Consider the following 22,506-nt stretch of genomic DNA (forward strand, 5'->3'; position numbering starts at 1 on the left):
TGTCCGATACACGAGGGTAAGCGCGTGTTGCCTGTGGGATCTGCTGTAGATACATTGGTGTTCCTGCAGACCCTTGTTGCAAAATCATGCCTTGGGCCCCATGTCTGTAGACTTCTGTATTCCTCCCTACTGGGTGGAAGCTGTTGCTCCATGAAGGGTAAGCAGTGGTGACTGCAGGAGCACTGCAGGTCGGTGGAGGGTTCACAGCAGAGGAATTTAAAAACTGATCTGTAAGGAAGAAAGGTAAAAGTGAAGGGCCAGAAAAGCACAATCAAGGCACATTTCTTTAACACACGGGGACTCAACTCCAGTCATCAAACCCCCCACAATAGGTCAACTTTTCAGGATATTCCAGCTTTAGCACAGGTGGCCCAATCACTCAATCAGCCTCTGATTGAGTCACCTGTGCTGAAGCAGGGACTGATTGAGCGAGCTGTGCTGAAGCAGGGACGGATTGAGCCACCTCCGCTGAAGCTGGGATATCCTGAAAGCCTGACTTTGGGGGGTTAGGACTGCTTTAACAGACCTGCTAAAAGATATTCTTGATATCAAATACATATGAAATACATAGAGATGCTCACTTGGCTTGGTATTTTTATTTTGCCTTTAAAATATTTGGGGTTTTGGTTCTGGTTTTGAATAAAGTTTTTGGTGGTCTTTGTTTTGTTATGAATAGCAAGCACTAACAGGGATAATGGCTTGCTGGGAAAACACATTTATTTGATTATCAATGTTACATACCACTACTCTGATCAATAGTGGTCAGAAGTTTCAATATTTAAATACATTTTTAAGCAAGCTCCATGATTGCCTTCTATAGCATTGCTATGTATTGAAACACCAGAGCACCCGTACATTTTAGCTCAATATATGGGGTTTAATCTATAAATATATATATAGATATATATTTATACATATACATATATGATGTGTTGGGATGTAACACAGACAGAAAACTATTTCTAGGTAGTTTTCAACACAAAGTGGCAACTGGCATATAAAACTTGTGCAGTCCATCACCTGCTTTCATGTCCACCTATGAACACAATGACAAATATAGATGTACCATAGCTTTCGGAACTGGATCTTTAAAAATAAAAACATAAAAATTGCCTGTTCCTACTGTAGTATTTTGTGGTAATATTATGGTGTGGTATTCTGAGACGTCTGGTATATTGAGGTATCTGGAGGAGCACTCAGGTCAGCTATATCTGTAAATCAAGTGGCAGATTCTGCCCTCGTTTTGTGGCTTTGTCTTTTTTGGGGCCTTTGTATTACTGTAGAGTAGTGGTTTCCAACCTTTTTTTGGTTAAGGAACCATATGTGAAATTCTGAGGGACCCCAACCCTCTCTAACAACGAGTCTAAGATGAGATGCATTGTAATATACCCCAACCCTATCTAATAGTGCGTCTGAGATCAGATGAAGTGTGAGGAACCCCAATCCTCTCTAATAGCGCTTCTGAGATCAGATGCATTGTAAGGAGCCCCAACCCTCTCTAATAGCGCGTCTGAGATCAGATGCATTGTAAGGAACCCCAACCCTCTCCAATAGCACGTTTGAGATAAGATGCATTGTACTGTAAATTCTTCTGTATTAAGTACAATTTTAAAATGACCTAAAAATTACAGCGAACCCTTTAGGGATGCCCGGGGAATCCTAGGGTTCCTAGGATCCGTGGTTGAAAAACACTGCTGTAGACAATAATTTAAGGATATGGCTGAAAGTAGTCGAACATTACACCCCACGGTGTAGAATTGGTCCAATAGTTATTGACCTAAACTTAGGGCAAGGAAAAAGCATGCCTTATACATAACTAATCCTACTGTATACACTAAGGTTCCTGTGTCTTTTTTTACTATCCCATAGATCCCATAGACGTTTGCCGCTTTGACATTTATGTATACAGTACATGTGTTCTTTTCTATACATTACTGTTCAAATCATTTAAGATTTTGAATTACAAGCCAGATATAAAAGTAAATACAATAAAACAAATATGTGTGTATGTATCTATAATAAATCAGTTTTGACATTTATAAAAAAAAATATTATCCAATTAAGGCCAGGTACCTAACCCCCCTGGGTGTTGTCTACCTCCCCCCCTCCCCCCCCGCCCCCCACCCCATCCGTCTTCTTTCTCCCATCCATTGATAGGAGTCATGTTATCTGTTCTGTACCCCATAAAACATTGTGAAAGTAAACAGTTCAGAAATATAGATATTATCCATTTCTTTTTGGGTATGTAAAGGTCACGTTGCTTCCTACCTGCCATGATACAGAGTTAAGGTGGAGATAATTAGTCTCTCTGTACAGCGCCACTCTTTTCCTATCTCTGAGATGTCCACAAAACTAACGGTTTCCTTCGGGAACTAATTCAAGTCACGCACAAACAAGTTTACATTTGTGTATTTATCTCAGTCTCTAAGGCGATTCCATGATGTCATTACAGAACACTGCTGCTGGCATCTCCTAGGAGGCTCAATGATACTGTCTCGTGATGTCATAATAGAGAAATCAGCTACTGTTGACATTTAATTTCAAGTGGTTGAGAAGTGGTTAACTTGAGTAGCAGTCATAAAAATCACAGCTACTGTGATACATTGTATTACATACATTGGGTGACACAAGTACACATATGGACAGTGCCACTGACAGCAGTGGGATCAACATACTGTATCACTGGGTTCAAATGCATTGACTTCATGGCAAGATAAAGTATCACAGATTATAATGAGATGTATCACAGTCTGCGTCTCTGCCCCAGCTTGCACCTTGGGGAGAGTCAGTAGAAGGAGTTGGGGGGAGTTACATGGTGCACAGATTATAATCAGATGTATCACATTCTGCGTCTCTGCCCCAATTTGCACCTTGGGGAGAGTGAGTAGGATGAGTTGGGGGCAGTTACATGGTGCACAGATTAAAATGAGATGCGTCACAAGTTGCATTTCTCTGATACTTTTTTTTAACCTTTTATTTGCCCAAAACAATCCTCCATATCTGAAGTGCCATAAGTCTAACATACCGCGTCAGAAGTAAGAAACTGTTCTTACAGTATATATGCTGCGGCTCTGCTCCAAAAAATAGAGCCATGCGTCTAAACACAACTACTCTATGTTGCTGCATAGACCTTTTATGTTTAATTCCAGCACTGGGGAAGTGTTCAACTCCATTCAAGGGCAGTCTAAACTAAACTACTACTTTGGTACAGCACTGCACTTTGCTTTAATGCTTCAGACATACACATTATGGGCTTTGAATGGGTCCCCCTGCTTATTTGTGGGGGGATAGAGATGAGTCTTTTACAATGAGAGTGCTACTGGATCTATGTTCTATATACAGTGACACCTCGCAGCCTTAATTACAATTTATTTTGGGATGTTTTTTGTCAGTACACTAAAACCTCCTCTTGGATAGACACAGGGGGATATTCTAGTAGCTGGGAGTTGTGCAAAAGCGTGCAGAAAGAGCCTTATCCGATTGGATTTCTAGAACAGCGGTGCGCAAACTGGGGGGCGCGACCCCCACGCGGGGCGCAAGACTGCCGTCTGGGGGGCGTGGGGTTTACAGAGGCCCCGCGCGCTTCCCGAAGGCACTTAAATTAAGTGCCGGGGGAGCTGCAGGGCCTCTGCAAACCTTCACTTACCTAGGCTCCGGCGGCTTCCTTCCTGCGTCGCCATGGCAACGCGGCATCAAAATGACGCTGTGAGGTCATGTGACGTCACGTTACTAGGGCAACGTGACGTCATGACGCCGGAGCGCAGGTGAATGGGGGTTCTGCTTTAGATATTGTGAAGCGGGGGCATCCAGACACTGATTAAGGGGTGCAGGAAACTAGTCATTCACACCTGGCTTTTATTTCTAGATCGACATTTACACAGACACACACACACACACACACACACACACGTAACAAGGGCTAATTGTAGTATAATGTAATACAATAAATATATTTGTCATTTAAATGGATTTTATTCATATGTTTTATTTTAAAGCGGGGTTGGGGGCGGGGTTGGGGGCGGGACTAGGGGCGGGGTTGGGGGCGGGACTAGGTGGCGAGTAGATTTTTTGGTTGGGCGAGTAGATTTTTGGGTGATTTGTCGAACACTGTATATATTTATATAGATATTAGTATGTACCATTGACTTTTATACACCAAGTGCAATCCATTTCTGTGCGCTAAACAGTATTTTGGGGCTGGGCGCAGAGGGAGAAATTTGAACTTAGTACACGAGTGCAATTGAAGTTTGACATGCGCCGAAACCCTCCACCCCTCCCCCCGCTCAGTTTGCGATGCTTAGTATATTGGCCTCAGTAGGTCTCTCCCTTCCACTTCAAAGTAACGTATTGACAACCAAAGGGGACCTGCTACAGTAGTTTTTGGTGATTTCATCAGTCCCACTTGGCAAATAGTATATTGGAGATTCAAAAAAAGAGAAAGCGCTCGTTAAAGTAACACATTCTTTGATATTTTTAATCGAAAACAATGATATTCTTCCAGTGTATTAGTCAAGCACCTTACAGTTCACAAATACACACTAGAGAGGGTTGGGGTTCCTTACAATGCATTGATCAAATACATTGTAAGGAGCCCCAACCCTCTCTAACAGCGCGTCTGAAATCTGCATTGTAAGGAATCCCAACTTTCTCTAATAGCGCGTCTGAGATCAGATGCATTCAAAGGAGCCCCAACCCTCTCTAATAGCGCGTCTGAGATCAGATGCATTGTAAGGAACCCCAACCCTCTCTAATTGTGACCCTTGCACTCACCACGAACAAGGCGTACCCCCGGTACTGAGGTGGGAAAGTAGAAACTGCGCACCCACAGCAGTGGAGGCACGCCTGGATTGTCAGCGTAGCCGGGTCGGGGTTGGAGAGAGAGGGTAGTCCAGATACTTGCCGCGGTCATGGGGAGGAGCCAGTAACGGTAGATGTCCGTTGTGCCGAGGTCGAGGGTTGGAGCTGGTGGGTTAAAAGAATGTCCTATATCCGTGGTCAGGGATGGAGAGATGCAGGTAGTCGAGGGCAAGCTGGGGTCGTTATACAGAGAGCGTCCAAGAGTCTAGCCGTGTCGGTACACATGAGGTCAAACTGAAAGCAAGAGAGGCAAGGCACAAGGCACAAGGCAAAGCAGGAGTGTAGGAACACAAGGCTACTATGGTCTATGCTCAGCAATGTGTAACTGAGCAAGCAGAGATTAAATAGGAGGACTGGAGCAATGAAAGTGAGAGGCGGAACGGAGGTGTGGCCCCGCGGGAGCTGTGATTGGACGCAGAGCGCAGGAGACAGGTGGGCATTGTTACGGGTGTTGTGTCGCAGCTGGGGAGTGGTGCACGATCGTCCCGTGAGCGCGCCGCGCGTGAGTGACACGTGACACGAACGGGGGGTGGGACCAAGCTCCATAGAGATGTTTGAAAACCTCTGTGTGCGCGCGCTTTTGTTGCCGGTCATTTGATTAGATGAGTTATTAAAAGCAAATTGTGTAGTTACTGTACCCTCTCTCCAGTTCATTTATTTTTTCGTTCCGGTTGTGCATCGCACATTTTTCACTTTGTACTATCTACCTAGCGAACAACACACCAAAAGGTGCCCTGCAGCAACCCACAGGAGCAGGATTGAACTGATGCACCCTTTGATAACCGTGAGTCTCCACTTTGTTATTATTGAGGATAGAGTCTATGATATTGGCCGACTAGCAAGTCTACAGTTATTGATTAAAAAAGTTAACTAGGTGCCATTCCATGTGAACATTTACAGCTGATTTGTGATAGCTCAATAACAGAGCAGAACCAGCTAGGCGCCATCTTTTCTACATGTATATACTGTAAACCCCTAGACTGATCATTTACACCATTTATAAGTGGAGTTGGTAAGGATACCTCTCTATTTATGAGACAAAGGCTTGGACATTACTGTAGTGTTTTTGATTTAAACAAACAGGGCCCCAAATCTACTGTTGGGATTGTTTTTTGGAGCCCCAGATTTGGTCTTTGGACTTGTTTTTGTCATAGTTTATAGACTGCTTGCTCACTGGATTGATTGTACTTAATATGTCATACCAAAATATTACACAACATATGAATTTATAGTCACAAATACATTTTGCGAGAGTGTACGCAACAGCTCTACTCTGGGGGCCATGATGTTCACTTTTAAATGTCACATTTTCTTTAATATACACTAACGCAACATAGAGCGCTCCCAGATGGTATCGAATTGGTCTAACTGCATCAATACGAGACTCCCAACGTGTTTCACAAACTCTCTTTAGTGTTAAATTGGGTAAGGATTTTAAAAGAATGATTTATCTGTTGGTGGACCTGGGGAAGAAATTATACAACGGTTGAATTAAGCCCAAAAATTAAATGGCACCTATATTGGGTTTGGCAGTGTTGTTAACCACTAGGTTCAAATAATGAGAACTACATGGTACATAAAACGCACGTGGGTTCATGTTCAACATGTCTTTGAACTCCATTATGCTTTCCCCCGCATATTTGCAGCATTGTCATAGCTTTGGCCCTGCATATTTTCTACATTTATATTGAGATCCAATAGTTCCTTTATTATCCAATCACTTAAGATGATGTCATTTCTGCCAAAAAATAAAATGGAAGCCATCACATGGTACATCCACCAATTAGATTGGTGGATATATCATTTGTCAGTCAAATGTGATGTCACAGGCCTTATATAAGGTCTGTCATGTCTTATTTGACCCTAAGAAGCCGTCTGATCAACATCTCCCAGATCTGTGAAGAAGAAAAAGCTACTCACCCGGGCCCACTCTTCCAGCAACTGAGGATCATGGACCCACCCTCCCCATGGCTTTCTTTCACCCCCCCTCCCCATGTCTCTTTCATCCCCCCATGTCTCTCTATCGCCTCCCTCCCCATGTCTCTTTTTCACGCCCCACCCCATGGCTCTCTTTCACCCCCCTCTCTATGTCTCTTGCACCCCCTCCCCGTGTTTCTCTATCATCCCCCCCCTCCAAATGTCTCTCTATCACCCCCCCTCTAAATGTCTCTCGATCACCTCCCCATGTCTCTTTCACCCTCCCCTCCCAATGTCTCTTCACCCCTGCTCCCATGTCTCTTCACCCCTGCTCCCCATGTCTCTTTACCCCTGCTCCCATGTCTCTTCACCGCCGCTCCCCATGACTCTTTCACCCACTCCCCATGTCTCTTTTACCCACTCCCCATGTCTCTTTCACCTTTCCCCATGTCTCTCTTTTAAACCCATTCCCATGTCTCTATATCACCCCCTACCTATGTCTCTCTTTCACCCTCCTCCCCTCGCCATGTCTCTTTCACCCCCCTCCCCTCACCATGTCTCTCCTTCACCCCCCTCCCCTCGCCATGACTCTCACCCCTCCACCTTCCTTCCACATGTCATAAACTCACACACACACTCACACTTAACAATTCTTGGTATATCTATAGAGGGTATTACTGTGCATCTGTATTATTTTTTAGTATAATGCTACTAGTAGTAGTACTTTTTTTTAAACAACTCTGAATTAAAATTTTAATGTATCATAATGTAACAATCATTTTTTGTTTCTATAGCAACCATTTACAAAGTCACATCCCCTTCCTATTTTGAAACAGGCTCTGGCAACCCCCCCCCCCCTTTTTTTGAACACTGCCCTCTCCCTAGCTGTGCAAAACTCAATTGTATCCAGTGACTGCCTGGTCACATGATCACCCCAGAGAACTTTGCATTTTTGGTCCTCTTCTGCTGCACTGGCAACCATTTAGTGAACCCCCGAGCCGAATCTTCACCGATCAATCGCAACTTAGCTAATTACTTATCAATGTGTGGATTGTATTGATGCACATATCAAAGGGATTTTTTTTTTTTAAACGACAGCTTGGACTGCTGCTTTAAAGGTGGGCAGAGTAAGTTTGGAAACGGGGAGGAGTCACAGACCTCCAAACAATTTAAATCTGCGCACACAAACCCATGTAAACTCAACCCCAGACCCACCTCACCATATATATTTGTCTTAAGGAGTGCTACTGGGTATGTGACATTGTACAGTATAAACACAAGGAAGGGAAGCCCAATGCAACATGATCCTCCGCCGACTTAAATTTAACATGTCAAAAACAGAACTCCTTATATTTCATGCCAAACCTGGCCCTACTACCACCTTCCACATTACTGTTGGAAGAACTACTAAACATGCAGTAGCCCAAGCACGCTGCCCTGGGGGTCACAGACTCCTCTCTCACATTCAAAAGGTAGCTAAACCTGTCGTTTTTTCTTCCGCAAGATACGCCCTTCCACTGTTGCTCAACAGCTAAAACTCTGACACAGACCCTCATTCTCTACCATCTCAAATACTGGAACCTTCTGCTGTCCGGTCTTACTGCCTCTCACCTGTCTCCCCTACAATCTATCCTAAACGCTGCTGCCAGAATCACTCTACTCTTTCCTAAATCTGTCTCAGCGTCTCCCCTGCTGAAATCCCTCTCCTGGCTTCCTATCAAATCCCGTATCTCACACTCAATTCTCCTCCTCACTTTTAAAGCTTTACACTCTTCTGCCCCTCCTTACAGCTCAGCTCTAATTTCTCGCTATGCACCATCCCGACTCTTGCGATCCGCCCAATGATGTCTTCTATCTACCCCTTTTGTATCTAAAGCCCTCTCTCGCCTTAAACCTTTCTCACTGACTGCCCTCACCTCTGGAATGCTCTTCCCCTCAATACCCGACTAGCACCTTCTCTATCCACCTTTAAGACCCACATTCTAACACATCTGCTTAAAGAAGCATGTGAGTAGCTCCGTGGCTGATACTATAGACCGCATACAAAAAGCTTGGCCCATTGCAGACGCACTTACGAGAACGCCCTCCTACTGTCTCTGTATGTTCTACCTACCAATTAGATTGTAAGCTCTTCGGAGCAGGGACTCCTTTTCCTAAATGTTACTTTTATGCCTGAAGCACTTATTCCCATGATCTGTTATTTGTATTATTTATATGATTGTCACGTGTATTACTGCGGTGACGCGCTTTCTACATAAATGTCGCTATATAAATAAAGACATACAGTACATACATACATACAACATCCAACATGACAAAGCATACTGTATAGTTAAATATTTATCTGTTTCTCTCTCATATGTGGGGTCTGACTTACTTATCTCTCTCTCTCTCTCTCTCTCTCTCTCTCTCTCTCTCTCTCTCTCTCTCTCTCTCTCTCTCTCTCTCTCTCTCTCTCTCTCTCTCTCTCTCGCTTTCTCTCTCTCTCTCTCTCTCGTATCATCAAGAAGGTAATCTAAAGTTAATTTGCAGAATTTCAATAACCCTTGGCATTTGTAAATAATTTCTTTAGTAAATAAAGAGTTCAATTAAAAATAGATACATTTTATTGAAGAGTTTTAAATATATTCTTAGTAAAATATGTTACAAACTGACTTATAAATTTAAATCTTATTTACAGATAGTCACAGAGCTTGGCATCAGTTACAGATTAGTCAGGGTTTTTTTTTTGTTTTGTTTTTTAGGGCCTAAGTAGCTCATGGGGGAAATAATTCTGGATGGTGGGTATCCATAACATTTAGAGATGTTATGATCCTCCTGCCTCTGAACAAAGCACTGTAGCCTCCCATTGGAGGTATGTTGACAGGCTTACTCCCTCTCCAGTTGTGCTTTCCTTTTCATAGCCTCTCTCTCCTCTCTCTGTTCTGGTGGAATAGGTATGGAGACCTCAAGCTCTTGGAGAGGCTGTTGACAGAAGGATGGAGTGAAGTTGTCCACTCTACTGGGTACATTGATAGGAAGCTGCAGGTTAGAAAGCTGGTGCTGCAGGTTACAAAGCTGGTGCTTCTGGTTGAAAGGAGCTTGAATGGGGATAGTGGTTTGGCTGACCTTTTTAATGCATGTCACTGCAGCTTTCCGTTCTATGGATATCACTGGGAAGTGTTTAGGATTCTCTATAACTGAAGCTTTGTTTTCCCCACGTTGTTTGATTTCACTGGTTTTAATGCCAGGAGCTGGAATGGGGATAGTGGTTTGGCTGACCTTTTCAATGCATCTTACTGCAGCTTCCTGTTCTATGGATATCACTGGGAAGTGTTTGGGATTCTCTATAACTGAAGCTTTGTTTTCCCCATGTTGTTTGATTTCACTGGTTTTAATGTCAGGTCTTGTGTACTCATGTATTTTAAATAGCCTAGGCCTGGCATTAATACCGACTCCTTTAATTCCAGAAATACTGTCCTGTTTTTTGGCCATGAACCTTTTAATCGCATCAGTAAGAAACCACTGAACATGGGAAGCAGAAGTCTGGCTTTGGCGTCCTTGCATTGGTCCAAGCTTATTTCCAAGTGTAATGGATCCTGAGGGTGCCCCTGGACCTGTGGGACCTGCTTTTTTACCCAATGGGTGAAATACTTGAACAGAGTTAATCATTTGGAGGCTGAGGTTGCTGTGATGGGCTTTCACCTTTCCTTGTTCAGAAGGTTCCAATGACTTCTTGCCCTTCCCAAGGACTTCTGAATTCACTCCAGGCTGATTAGCACTTTTTCTTTTGAGAGCTTTGGGATTATTATCAGTACCACAAGCCAGTGCTTGCTCAAAACTGAAAACGCTGGTCTGGTTCTTTGTTTTCTTCACTAGCTGCTTGATATTGCTGTTCTGTTTACGTTTGATCCCCATCTCTTGAGGTGTCTTTCGCTCAGGACTATGAGTAACTGCAGGAGACTTTGCATCTTTACATTTGATCCCCATCTCCTGAGGTGTCTTCCGCTCAGGACTATGAGTAACTGCAAGAGTTTTTGCATATTTACGTTTGATCCCGATCTCCTGAGGTGTCTTCCGCTCAGGACAATGAGTAACTGCAGGAGTCTTTGCATTTTTAAGTTTGATCCCCATCTCCTGAGGTGTCTTCCGCTCAGGACTATGAGTAACTGCAGGTGTTTTTGCATATTTAAGTTTGATCCCGATCTCCTGAGGTGTCTTCCGCTCAGGACTATGAGTAACTGCAGGAGTCTTTGCATTTTTAAGTTTGATCCCCATCTCCTGAGGTGTCTTCCGCTCAGTACTATGAGTAACTGCAGGAGTCTTTGCATCTTTACGTTTGATCCCTATCTCCTGAGTTTTCTTCAGTTTAGGATTAATATGAGTAACAGCAGGTGTCTTTGCATCCATTGAACCTTCGCGGCTTTGCTGCATCTTTTCAGATACCTTATTGGAAATGTGGGCACCTGAGAGACAAACACGTTTCATCTTTTTTAACAGAACAGCCTCGTCACCAGATTGTGGGCCATGGGGTGACTTCCCTGGTATAGGAGCAGAAGAATGATTTACTGGCTTTGACATTGGTTTTACCTTCTTTTGCAGTGCAGTTTGAGGGACTTGATCCTTTGCAGCTGAAGAAAGGATCTTTATCTTCTTTGTTTCCACTGTGGAGCACTTTGGTACCCCCTCAGACTTTGACGGACACTCAGTCTTCACTGAACTCAGCACGTTATTACGAACCTTCTGAGCAATATGTGAGGGGGCCTTCACCTCTGAAGATCTCTTCTCCATATCTTTTAACCCACCCCTTTTCCACACTGGCACATATAACTCTTTGTTGCTTTGCACATCAATATGTAACTTTGAGAGGTGGCTCAGCTTCCGAGCTGGTTGAGTTGGGTACATTAGAGGTGGTTCACTTTTTTCATTAGCAGCAAGCTGAACTGCTCCTTGTGTAATTAAACTGGCCTGGGAAATATGTTGGGCTCCAAGCGAGGTCTGACACACTGTAACAAAATCAAAAAGGAGAAATAATCAATTATCATAAATACCAACACATTGTACATAATAACACAAAGGAAGAAAAGCAAACACATGCTTAATCCCTTCAGTATTGGTGAGGACTACATACTGTAGAGTTCTATATATTTGTAACACTACAGTGGCGAATGACCGTAATTAAAGATCTTTATAACAGGTAATGGTATCGGTCAAGGAGAAGATTTTGAACAATGATTAGTAAAGATTCTCCATATCTCACCTTGTAAGGTCTGCAACACAATGCAGTGGGGAAAGGGAATTAAGCTAATTACACATGGAAATCAGTGCAAAGAACTACTGTACACAATGCAAAATTATGAGAGATATCCATGTTTTATCACAATAATGATGGTGGAGTGATGAAGACGAAGAGAAGTAGGTTTTATTGGTGGGGATATCATTAGTGATAAAGAGGGCAGATTATGATAAAAGGCCAACAAGAGTTTCACAAGTCCCTGTGTGTTATTTGTCAATGGGAAAACCAATACACTACAGTAGATACTCAGTTTTGCATATTATCAATTTATGAACAAAGCGGTATTCAACTTAAGGAACATCCACAAACGTTTAGCTGCAATAGCAACAACTGGGGGAAATGCTATGATTTGGGCATCTAGATCTCTCCTTTTTTGCCCCTTGTGCTCCCCCAACTGAACCTGGTTTGCCTTACCCACCTGACACTCCTCCTACTTTTACATTTTCGGCTATCCTGGTTGCTTGGGGATCAGGGGCTGCCGAATAATGAGCCAGTGGATAGGACGGTCTTGGGCTTTTCCCCCTGGGGGAGGTTATTGGCAGCCCAGTGGGTGTCTGTAAGAAGGAGCCAATCTGTGCTGTGTTGCCACCAGTTGGAGCATATTGGCCAGGAACTGGGTGGTATGTCCTATCCTGAACGTGCATTCCTCTAAGGGGTATGAATGGTGGCTGCTGAAGTTGTGCATACTGGGTGGCCATTATACAAGGCCCTATTGTAGCACGTCTTTCCAAATGTGTGTTGGGACGGAAAGTAACAGGCTGCGTTGTGGCTTCTCCCCTAACCTGTCCTGCAAATCCTGTGTATCCTCCTGTAGCAGTGTGGTAGAATCCTCCGTTCATGTCCGATACACGAGGGTAAGCGCGTGTTGCCTGTGGGATCTGCTGTAGATACATTGGTGTTCCTGCAGACCCTTGTTGCAAAATCATGCCTTGGGCCCCATGTCTGTAGACTTCTGTATTCCTCCCTACTGGGTGGAAGCTGTTGCTCCATGAAGGGTAAGCAGTGGTGACTGCAGGAGCACTGCAGGTCGGTGGAGGGTTCACAGCAGAGGAATTTAAAAACTGATCTGTAAGGAAGAAAGGTAAAAGTGAAGGGCCAGAAAAGCACAATCAAGGCACATTTCTTTAACACACGGGGACTCAACTCCAGTCATCAAACCCCCCACAATAGGTCAACTTTTCAGGATATTCCAGCTTTAGCACAGGTGGCACAATCACTCAATCAGCCTCTGATTGAGTCACCTGTGCTGAAGCAGGGACTGATTGAGCGAGCTGTGCTGAAGCAGGGACGGATTGAGCCACCTCCGCTGAAGCTGGGATATCCTGAAAGCCTGACTTTGGGGGGTTAGGACTGCTTTAACAGACCTGCTAAAAGATATTCTTGATATCAAATACATATGAAATACATAGAGATGCTCACTTGGCTTGGTATTTTTATTTTGCCTTTAAAATATTTGGGGTTTTGGTTCTGGTTTTGAATAAAGTTTTTGGGGATCTTTGTTTTGTTATGTATAGCAAGCACTAACAGGGATAATGGCTTGCTGGGAAAACACATTTATTTGATTATCAATGTTACAGACCACTACTCTGATCAATAGTGGTCAGAAGTTTCAATATTTAAATATATTTTTAAGCAAGCTCCATGATTGCCTTCTATTCATAGCATTGCTATGTATTGAAACACCAGAGCACCCGTACATTTTAGCTCAATATATGGGGTTTAATCTATATATATATATATATACTAGCTGAGAGACCCGGCGTTGCCCGGGATGTAATGTTCCCGTTCCTCTCTCTCCTCCCCCCTCTCTCTGTTTGTCCCCCATTCACATCAATCCAGTCCCCCCCCTCCCTCCCTCCTTTACAGCTTCATGTAGCGTGTGTGCGTCAGTCACTGTGTGTTTGCTCGCGCGTCAGTGAGTCTGAGGCAGAAACACAAACACACACAGACTGACTGACGCACACACAGTCAGTGTGTGCCTCAGTCAGTGTGTGCGTGCGTCAGTCAGGCTTTGTGTGCGCGTCAGTCAGTGTGTGCGTGCGTGCGGCAGTCAGTCAGTGTGTGCGCGCGGGGCGTCAAAGGCAGGGGGGGCGTCAAAGGCAGGGGGGGGGCGTCAAAGGGAGGGGGGGGGCGTCAAAGGGAGGGGGGGGGGCGTCAAAGGGAGGGGGGGGGGCGTCAAAGGGAGGGGGGGGGGCGTCAAAGGGAGGGGGGGGGGCGTCAAAGGGAGGGGGGGGGCGTCAAAGGGAGGGGGGGGGGCGTCAAAGGGAGGGGGGGGGCGTCAAAGGGAGGGGGGGGGCGTCAAAGGGAGGGGGGGGGCGTCAAAGGGAGGGGGGGGGCGTCAAAGGGAGGGGGGGGCGTCAAAGGGAGGGGGGGGCGTCAAAGGGAGGGGGGGGGCGTCAAAGGGAGGGGGGGGCGTCAAAGGGAGGGGGGGGCGTCAAAGGGAGAGGGGGGGCGTCAAAGGGAGAGGGGGGGCGTCAAAGGGAGAGGGGGGGGCGTCAAAGGGAGAGGGGGGGGCGTCAAAGGGAGGGGGGGGGGCGTCAAAGGGAGGGGGGGGCGTCAAAGGGAGGGGGGGGCGTCAAAGGGAGGGGGGGGGCGTCAAAGGGAGGGGGGGGGGGCGTCAAAGGGAGGAGGGGGGGGGGGCGTCAAAGGGAGGGGGGGGGCGCCTCAAAGGCATGGATTCCTCCCCCTGCATTTCCTGCAGTGGACAGGAGGGGGGGGGCAGTGGACAGGAGGGGGGGGGGGCAGTGGACAGGAGGGGGGGGGCAGTGGACAGGAGGGGGGGGCAGTGGAAAGGAGGGAGGGGGCAGTGGACAGGAGGGGGGGGGCAGTGGACAGGAGGGGGGGGGGCAGTGGACAGGAGGGGGGGGCAGTGGACAGGAGGGGGGGGCAGTGGACAGGAGGGGGGGGGCAGTGGACAGGAGGGGGGGGGCAGTGGACAGGAGGGGGGGGCAGTGGACAGGAGGGGGGGGGCAGTGGACAGGAGGGGGGGGCAGTGGACAGGAGGGGGGGGCAGTGGACAGGAGGGGGGGGGGCAGTGGACAGGAGGGGGGGGGCAGTGGAAAGGAGGGGGGGGCAGTGGACAGGAGGGGGGGGCAGTGGACAGGAGGGGGGGGGCAGTGGACAGGAGGGGGGGGGCAGTGGACAGGAGGGGGGGGCAGTGGACAGGAGGGGGGGCAGTGGACAGGAGGGGGGGCAGTGGACAGGAGGGGGGGGCAGTGGACAGGAGGGGGGGGCAGTGGACAGGAGGGGGGGGCAGTGGACAGGAGGGGGGGGCAGTGGACAGGAGGGGGGGGCAGTGGACAGGAGGGGGGGGCAGTGGACAGGAGGGGGGGGCAGTGGACAGGAGGGGGGACAGGAGGGGGGACGCAGTGGACAGGAGGGGGGACGCAGTGGACAGGAGGGGGGGGCAGTGGACAGGAGGGGGGGGCAGTGGACAGGAGGGGGGGCAGTGGATAGGAGGGGGGGGCAGTGGATAGGAGGGGGGGGCAGTGGACAGTGACACACACACACACACACACACACACACACACACACACCTCAGTTGATGCGCCCTTTCTCAGTTCCGTTTGGCGCCGGAGGTGGGGAGCGACACCTACCTGTACTTCCGGGCGCCGCCACCGTCTGACTCGGCGCCGCGAGGGAGGAAGGGGGTCCGCCATCTTACGCGCCGCGTGGCAGCTGCGGGAAGCGAGGTGATTTGGAGCGGGGAGGGGGGAGAGGTGATTTGGAGCGGGGAGAGGTGATTTGGAGCGGGGAGAGGTGATTTGGAGCGGGGAGAGGTGATGCCGCTGGGGAGGGGGAAGAGGTGATGCCGCTGGGGAGGGGGAAGAGGTGATGCCGCTGGGGAGGGGGAAGAGGTGATGCCGCTGGGGAGGGGGAAGAGGTGATGCCGCTGGGGAGGGGGAAGAGGTGATGCCGCTGGGGAGGGGGAAGAGGTGATGCCGCTGGGGAGGGGGAAGAGGTGATGCCGCTGGGGAGGGGGAAGAGGTGATGCCGCTGGGGAGGGGGAAGAGGTGATGCCGCTGGGGAGGGGGAAGAGGTGATGCCGCTGGGGAGGGGGAAAAGGTGATTTGGAGAGGGGAGAGAGGTGTGTGTGTGTGTGTGTGTGTGTGTGTGTGTGTGTGTGTGTGTGTGTGTGTGTGTGTGTGTGTGTGTGTGTGTGTGTGTTATTTATTTTTTTGGACCTTTGGCCCGTCACTCCGCCTCAGGCCAATGAGAGGTGTGGGGGGCGGGCCAAGGGGGTGGTGTGAGTGTGTGAGGCCAATGAGAGGTGTGCGGGGGCGGGCGGGCCAAGGGACCAATGAGATTGCCGCTAGGGACACCGGACATCCAGCAGGCAGGCATGCATGCAGGCAGGCAGGCAGGCAGGCAAACATACAGTGCTTTCACTAATATAGTATAAGATATAGATTAAACCCCATATATATATATATATATATATATATATATATATATATATACATATATACATATATACATATACATATATGATGTGTTGGGATGTAACACAGACAGAAAACTATTTCTAGGTAGTTTTCAACACAAAGTGGCAACTGGCATATAAAACTTGTGCAGTCCATCACCTGCTTTCATGTCCACCTATGAACACAATGACAAATATAGATGTACCATAGCTTTCGGAACTGGATCTTTAAAAATACAAATAAAAACATAAAAATGTCCTGTTCCTACTGTGGTATTTTGTGGTATATTATGGTGTGGTATTCTGAGACGTCTGGTATATTGAGGTATCTGGAGGAGCACTCAGGTCAGCTATATCTGTAAATCAAGTGGCAGATTCTGCCCTCGTTTTGTGGCTTTGTCTTTCTTGGGGCCTTTGTATTACTGTAGAGTAGTGGTTTCCAACCTTTTTTTGGTTAAGGAACCATATGTGAAATTCTGAGGGACCCCAACCCTCTCTAACAACGAGTCTAAGATGAGATGCATTGTAATATACCCCAACCCTATCTAATAGTGCGTCTGAGTTCAGATGAAGTGTGAGGAACCCCAATCCTCTCTAATAGCGCTTCTGAGATCAGATGCATTGTAAGGAGCCCCAACCCTCTCTAATAGCGCGTCTGAGATCAGATGCATTGTAAGGAACCCCAACCCTCTCCAAGAGCGCGTCTGAGATAAGATGCATTGTACTGTAAATTCTTCTGTATTAAGTACAATTTTAAAATGACCTGAAAATTACAGCGAACCCTTTAGGGATGCCCGGGGAATCCTAGGGTTCCTAGGATCCGTGGTTGAAAAACACTGCTGTAGACAATAATTTAAGGCTATGGCTGAAAGTAGTCGAACATTACACCCCACGGTGTAGAATTGGTCCAATAGTTATTGACCTAAACTTAGGGCAAGGAAAAAGCATGCCTTATACATAACTAATCCTACTGTATACACTAAGGTTCCTGTGTCTTTTTTTACTATCCCATAGATCCCATAGACGTTTGCCGCTTTGACATTTATGTATACAGTACATGTGTTCTTTTCTATACATTACTGTTCAAATCATTTAAGATTTTGAATTACAAGCCAGATATAAAAGTAAATACAATAAAACAAATATGTGTGTATGTATCTATAATAAATCAGTTTTGACATTTATAAAAAAAAATATTATCCAATAAAGGCCAGGTACCTAACCCCCTGGGTGTTGTCTACCGCCGTCCCTCCAACCCGCCCCCCACCCCATCCGTCTTCTTTCTCCCATCCATTGATAGGAGTCATGTTATCTGTTCTGTACCCCATAAAACATTGTGAAAGTAAACAGTTCAGAAATATAGATATTATCCATTTCTTTTTGGGTATGTAAAGGTCATGTTGCTTCCTACCTGCCATGATACAGAGTTAAGGTGGAGATAATTAGTCTCTCTGTACAGCACCACACTTTTCCTATCTCTGAGATGTCCACAAAACTAACGGTTTCCTTCGGGAACTAATTCAAGTCACGCACAAACAAGTTTACATTTGTGTATTTATCTCAGTCTCTAAGGCGATTCCATGATGTCATTACAGAACACTGCTGCTGGCATCTCCTAGGAGGCTCAATGATACTGTCTCGTGATGTCATAATAGAGAAATCAGCTACTGTTGACATTTAATTTCAAGTGGTTGAGAAGTGGTTAACTTGAGTAGCAGTCATAAAAATCACAGCTGCTGTGATACATTGTATTACATACATTGGGTGACACAAGTACACATATGGACAGTGCCACTGACAGCAGTGGGATCAACATACTGTATCACTGGTTTCAAATGCATTGACTTCATGGCAAGATAAAGTATCACAGATTATAATGAGATGTATCACAGTCTGCATCTCTGCCCCAGCATGCACCTTGGGGAGAGTCAGTAGGAGGAGTTGGGGAGGAGTTACATGGCACACAGATTATAATGAGATGTATCACAGTCTGCGTCTCTGCCCCAGCTTGCACCTTGGGGAGAGTCAGTAGGAGGAGTTGGGGGGAGTTACATGGTGCACAGATTATAATCAGATGTATCACATTCTGCGTCTCTGCCCCAATTTGCACCTTGGGGAGAGTGAGTAGGAGGAGTTGGGGGAGTTACATGGTGCACAGATTAAAATGAGATGTATCACAAGTTGCATTTCACTAAAACCTCCTCTTGGATAGACACAGGGGGATATTCTAGTAGCTGGGAGTTGTGCAAAAGCGTGCAGAAAGAGCCTTATACGATTGGATTTCTACAACAGCGGTGCGCAAACTGGGGGGCGCGACCCCCATGGGGGGCGCGAGACTGCCGGCTGGGGGGCGTAGGGTTTACAGAGGCCCAGCGCTTCCCGAAGGCACTTAAATTAAGTGCCGGGGGAGCTGCAGGGCCTCTGTAAACCTTCACTTACCTAGGCTCCGGCGGCTTCCTTCCTGCGTCGCCATGGCAACGCGGCATCAAAATGACGCTGTGAGGTCATGTGACGTCACGTTACTAGGGCAACGTGACGTCATGACGCCGGAGTGCAGGTGAGTGGGGGTTAGGGGGGGCGCGGGAGTGAGGGGACCGCCGGTAGGGGGGCGCAGGGAAAAAAGTTTGCGCCCCCCTGTTCTAGATTTTGCTCTTCTGTAAGTCCTTCTCGCATGTTCACCCCCTCATCCTCTCACTCCCCCTTCTCATCCTCTCACTCCCCTTTCTCATCCTCTCACTCCCCCCTCCTCATCCTTGCACTCCCCTCTCCTCATCCTCTCACTCCCCATACTCATCCTCTAACTCCTCCATCTTATCCTCTCACTCCCCCCTCCTGATCCTCGCACTCCCCCTCCTCATCCTCACACTCCCCCTCCTCCTCCTCTCACTCCCCCATCCTCCTCCTCCTCTCACACCCCCCCCTCCTCATTCTCTCACCCACCCATCCTCTCTCACTGTCCTCATCCTCTCACTCCCTCCTCATCCTCACACCCCCCCTCCTCATCTTCTCACCCTCTCATCTTCTCACCCTCTCATCTTCTCACCCCGCCTCATCCTCTCACTCCCCCTCCTCATCCTCTCACTCCCTCCTCATCCTCTCACTCCCCCCTCATCCTCTCACTCTCCCCTTCCTCCTCTTCTCATCCTCTCACTCCCCCTTCTCATCCTCTCACTCCCCCCTGATCCTCTCACTCCCCCCTCCTCATCCTCTCACTCCCCCCACCTCATCCTCTCACTCCTCATCCTCATCCTCTCACTCCCCCATCTCATTCTCGCACTCCCCCTCCTCATCCTCGCACTACCCCCTCCTCATCCTCTCACTCTGGCCTCCTCATCCTCTAACTCCCCATCCTCATCCTCTCACTCCCTCTTCTTCTCACTCACCCCTCCTCATCCTCTCACACCTCCCCTCCTCATCCTCTCCTCGTCCTCTCACTTCTTTCTCCTCATCCTCTCACGCCTCCCCTCCTCATCCTCTCCTCATCCTCTCACTTCTCCCTCCTCATCCTCTACCTCCTCCCTCCTCATCCTCTCACTCCCCCTCCTCATCCTCTCTCTCCCCCTCCTCATCCTCACTCCCCCTCCTCATCCTCTCACTCCTACCTCCTCATCCTCTTACTCCCCCCTCCTCATCCTCTCACTCCTCCCTCCTCATCCTCTCACTCCTACCTCCTCATCCTCTTACTCCCCCATCATCCTCTCACTCCCCATCCTTATCATCTCACTCCCCATCCTTATCATCTCACTCCCCCTCCTCTCACTCCCAGTCCTCATCCTTTCACTCCTACCTCCTCATCCTCTTACTCCCCCCTCCTCATCCTCTCACTCCTCCCTCCTCATCCTATCACTCCTCCCTCCTCATCCTCTCACTCCTACCTCCTCATCCTCTCACTCCCAGTCCTCATCCTCTCACTCCCCCTCCTCATCCTACCTATTCCCCCTAATTCTCTAACACCCCATATCCTCTAACTCACGCCTCCTCCTCTAACTCACCCCTCCTCATCCTCTCGCTTCTCCCCCTGCTCTCACTGCCCCCTACTCATCCTCTCTCCCCCCTTCTCCTCTCACTCCCCCTTCCTCATCCTTTCACCCCCCTTCTCATCCTCTCACTCCCCATCCTCTCACTCCCCCTTCATCCTCTAACTCACCCTTCATCCTCTAACTCACCCCTCCTCATCCTCTCACTTCTCCCCTCCTCATCCTCTCACTCCCCCCTCCTCATCTTCTTGCTCCCCTTTCTCATCCTCTCACTCCCCCCTCCTCCTCCTCTCTCTCTCCCGTCCTCCTCTCACTCACACCTCCTCATTCTCTTGCTTCACCCTTCATTCTCTCACTCCCCTTCCACTCCCCCCAACTCTCCTCATCCTCTCCACATCCTCCACAACCTCTCTGCCCCTCCTCATCATCCCCCTCCTCATCATCTCTCCATGCATCCTCATCCTCTCACTCCTCGTTGTATCACTCCCCCCTCCTCGTTCTCTCCTCACCCTCTCCTCATCCTCTCACTCCCCTCATCCTCTCACTCACCCTCCTCATCCTCATCCTCTCACCCACCCCTCCCCTCATCCTCTCACCCCCTCCTCATCCTCTCACTCACCACCTCCTCATCCTCTCACTCCCCTCTCCTCATCCTCTCAATCCCCCCTGCTGAACCTCTCACTCCCCTCATCCTCTGACTCCCCCTCCTCATCCTCTCACCCTCCTCTCCTCATCCTCTCACCCTCTCCTCATCCTCTCACTCACCCCCTCCTCATCCTCTCACTCCCCCCCTCCTCATCCTCTCACTCCCCCTGCTGAACCTCTCAATCCCCTCATTCTCTTACTCCCCATCCTCTCACCCACCTCTCCTCAGCCTCTCGCCCCCTTCTCATTCTCTTATTCACCCCCTCCTCATCCTCTCACCCCCCCATCTCCTCTCACCCCCTTATCCTGTCACTCCCCCTGCTCATCCTCTCACCCACCCCTCCTCCTCTCACCCCTATCCTTATCCTCTCTCCCCTCCCTCTCCTCATCCTCTACTCCTCCTCATCCTCTCATTCCCCCTCCTTATTCTCTTACTCACCTTCCTCATCCTCACTCCGCACTCCTCATCCTCTCACTCACTCCTCCTCATCCTCTCACTCACCCCTGCCCATCCTCTTACTCCCCCTCCTCATCCTCTCACTTCTCTCCTGCTCATCCTCTCTCTCCTCCCCTGCTCATCTTCTCACTCCCCACTCCTCATTCTCTCAATCCCCTCTCCTCATCCTCCCCCTCTGCTCATCCTCCCCCTCCCCTTATCCTCTCACTCCCCCCTCCTCATCCTCTCACCCCCCCCTGCTTATCCTCTCACTAACCCCTGCGCTCCTCATCCTCTCACTCCCCACCTCCTCATCCTCTCGCCCCCCCCTCCTCATCCTCTCATGTCTCCCCCTCATCCTCTCACTCCCCCACTTAGTTAAAAATTGGCCAGAGGTCGGGCCCAACTTCTGCATATGGTTGCTTGGCCTCCGATTTCTGCCAGGCCTCTGCTGCACCGATCCTCACCGGTCCATGCCGGAAGGAGGAATTGTGTGTAATTGTAATAGTGTGTGTGTTTTGGGGGCAGAATTGTGTGTGTGTGTGTAAGGGGGGATTGTGTGTGTTGTCAGTGGGTTCAGTGTGAGGAGGGGGAGATTGAGTGAAAATAGGGTGACATTGAGTGATAAAGTTTGTGGAGATCTGTCCTGCGCTTCCGTATGCAGTGTGGCAAACTGTATGGCTGTCAGTCACTGGGGTAGCGCATGAGGGAGCTCCGCTGGGCCACGGAATTGACCGGTGCAGGGGGTTTGTTGGTTGCTTACCTCACCTGCATCTCCGGTCTGGGGCCTGCTCACCTCAGCTACTCCTGCGTGCCACCGTCAGAAGAAAATCGGGTAAAGATGGCGGATTCCGGCGCAACTGCGGATGACTGACTCAGAGAGGCTGCTGGGATACTTCAACAACTTTATTAGTCCAAACATTGAGTGATAGCTGAGGGGAGGGGAGAGTGTGAGAGATGTTGGAGTGAGCGAGAG

Source organism: Ascaphus truei (genome assembly GCF_040206685.1).
Source record: "Ascaphus truei isolate aAscTru1 chromosome 13 unlocalized genomic scaffold, aAscTru1.hap1 SUPER_13_unloc_4, whole genome shotgun sequence".
In the NCBI taxonomy this organism is placed as follows: domain Eukaryota; kingdom Metazoa; phylum Chordata; class Amphibia; order Anura; family Ascaphidae; genus Ascaphus; species Ascaphus truei.